Here is a 3,362-nt window from a genome sequence, read left to right as displayed (position 1 = left end):
CACTACCACTACCACTACCACTACTACCACCGCCACCACCACCACCACCACCACCACCACCACCACTACCACTACCACTACCACTACTACTACTACTACTACTACTACTACTACTACTACTACTACTACTACTACTACTACTATTACTATAACTGAAACAACAACTCTTTCGAGAACGGCTTGAGAATGAAAGCCAAACCCTTGCCATAACAGTATAATAAGAGAAGGAGGAGGAAAACGATAAGGTAATGTTAAACTCTGCTCCGTCTGTGGGTGTGAGGTAGAAGTTAGTGGGAGTGTTCCCAATTCTCTCCTATTTTTTTCTCATTCCGGATTCTAACCCGGAAATTTCCATTCCCAATTTTTAACTCCCATTTCCTTCCGTTTTAAAAATTTTTGAACACAAAAAGCAAATTTACTTCAGCATGAGCGACCCCAAGCTCCTTTCTAGTCTTGAGATCAGATCCGCTCTGAACTTTGTCAGTGATTGAGAAGTAGTCAGAGAAGGAGGTAGAGAGTTTCAGTGAAAAGGGGCAGAAAAAGCAAATGCAGATTTAGCGAAAGAGTGTTTAACACGAGTTAACAAGAAGTGAGACTAAGAAGTTGATAATAAACTGGGGCGTTTAGGTTCAATTAATATATCTACTAAGTTCTTAAGAATGAATTTAAGTTGAGTCTTAAATAATAAGTGCAAATTTTAAAACAAGATATGGTGATATATGTGAAAAGAAAGGAGCACAAGCAACTAGACAAGCAGTAGAGTTAAAAACTTTACTTAAAGGATAGAGTGTTATATAGAGTTATATAGTTATATAGGATAATATAAAGTTATATAAGGTTATTTGGAATTATATAAGGTTATGTAGAACTGTTTAGAGTCGTATAGAGCTGTAAGCATTGTAAATTTAAAGGAACCATAAAGAATGAAAAAATTTACAAAGGGCCCAATAAAAGAAATAATAACAATTATAACAACAACAACAGCTTATAATAATAACAATCATGAAAAAACGAAGAAAACCTCACATAAGAAATTTTGGGCATAAACATCCTTACATGGAAACCGCAACCAAAACGATAAACAAGACAGTAGACAGACAGTACGTACATACGTACGTGTGTATGTTTGTTTGTATGTGTATGTATGTACGTAGGTACGTGTGTATGTATGTGTATATGTGTGTGTACATGTGTGTGTGTGTGTGTGTAAGGATAGGATGGCTGGTAATAAAAATTGAATAGGATATATTTTCTGATTGGGGCTTTTATTTTATTGTATGTTAATTGCCCTGCTTTGCCGGTTTAAAGGACTGGCTTTTTATTCTTGTTTTCTGGAATTCCAGTCGGTATGCGTGTATGTGTGTGTTTATATATGTACGTGTGGATGTTTGTGTGCGTGTGTGCGTGTGTGTGCGTGTGTATGCTGCTGTTGTACACCTGAGGAACATGCACGCCAAATGATGAAGTGCCAAGCAAATTGCATGGACTTCATCAAAGAAAATTTATATATGCGCATTTGTGTGTACGTGTTTGTGTGTGTGTTTGTGTGTGTACATTCATGTATGTATGTATGTGTATGTATGCATGTATGTATGTTTGTATGTGTTTAGGTATGTGTGTATGTATGTATTTATGTGTGTTTTATACGTTTTGCAACGTATGTTTTTTGTCGAATCCCGTGAAAGAAACTTAAGCACACGCTCTACCGTTTGATCTAACACACTGATACATCAAATTCTTTTTGTATTCTTCCACGTGCATAAATGTAGAAGCATAAATAACCTATAAAAAAATATTTTATTTTCTTATTTTCACGATGTATAGGTGAATATGTGTACTTTGGTTTTTTCAATCCAATATATGCATTATGATTTATTTGTGTGATGAAAGCTTGTAAGGGGCCGTTGTATTGTTATATGCATTAATTCAATTTGTGGTGTGTATACGTATGCGTGTGTATGCGTGTGTTTGTGTATGCGTGTGTTTGTGTATGTGTGTATTTGTTTATGTGTATGTGTGTGTTTGTGTTGGTGTGTGTGTGTGTGTGCCAGCGCGTCTGTACGTTAAAAAAACTCTTTTGGGTGGTTCCACACCGACTGGAAGACACGCTAAAATGTATGGAAAATTATAATATAGCAGTGGCTTTTTGAGTTGGTGGCATTTTTATTTTATTTTTCGTTTATTTTTTTTCTTCATGAAAAAATCTTTAATGAAGTCTATTGATAAACATAATGACATACCGTTATACTGAACCACATCAGTATGGCTTTCTTTTAATGTTGAGTTTTGAAGTGAGTTTATTTTAAGGATCAAGATTGAAAGATTTTCTTAAAAAAGCTAAAAGAAATGAGAATGAATTAATCAAATATCTATCAATCATTCTTTTTATTCCTCTTTTTGGTTCATCAATTCATCCATCTCTCTATCTATCTATCCATTAATCATTCCATTATACCAACCAACAAACCATTCATGATCCATCTATTCATTCATTCATCCATCCATCCATCCACCTATTTATTCATTTAAATATCCATCTATCCAGTTATTTATCCATTAAACCATTCAGCCATCCATCTTTTCCGATAGATAGGATTAATCTCTCCATTGAACGATTCTCTAAAACGTTCGTATCAGTGTAAATCAACCCATGCACGCACACACACGCACACACACGCACACACACGCACACACGTACACACACACGCACACACACATGTGTGTATATATCATTTTTTGTGGTTATATACAACCAAATTTAAATACTTACTACTTAGCATGATTTACTGATGAAAGAATGAATGTTGTTAGGTAGGTAGGTAGGTAAGTAGAAAGGTAGCCCAAGCATTTATACACGGGTACTTACAGGCATACATACAAACAAACAAACAAACACACAAACAAACATACAAACATGCATGCACACATACAAACATCCATACGTACTACATTATTGACTTGCTATGTTGAGAATTGAAAGAGAGTTCGCTCGCAACCTTCTTTGGTCATAGAGGCATATTGCCTGGAGAGAGAGCAAAAAAAGCTAGAAACATATATACAAACATACAAACAAACAAACAAACAAACAAGCATACATACATATACACATACATACACACATACCTACATACATACGTAATAACTTTAAAGAATATACTCCCCATGAACCATTTATTTTGAAATAATTTAATCTTTGACTTAAGTTGATCAATGTTGATTTTATTTGGATATGGTGACTTTCCTACAAGCATTCGGTTGCTCTTTAGTTTACCCCTCATTTTTGAGAAAATAAAATAAATAAAATAATATAAAATAACTTTCAAATTAATGTGTTGTATGTTCACATTTATTACTTTATAAAA

Source organism: Helobdella robusta, assembly GCF_000326865.2.
Source record: "Helobdella robusta unplaced genomic scaffold HELROscaffold_26, whole genome shotgun sequence".
Lineage (NCBI taxonomy): Eukaryota > Metazoa > Annelida > Clitellata > Rhynchobdellida > Glossiphoniidae > Helobdella > Helobdella robusta.
The sequence above is the reverse complement of the archived record's forward strand: the minus strand, read 5'-3'. Positions refer to the sequence as shown.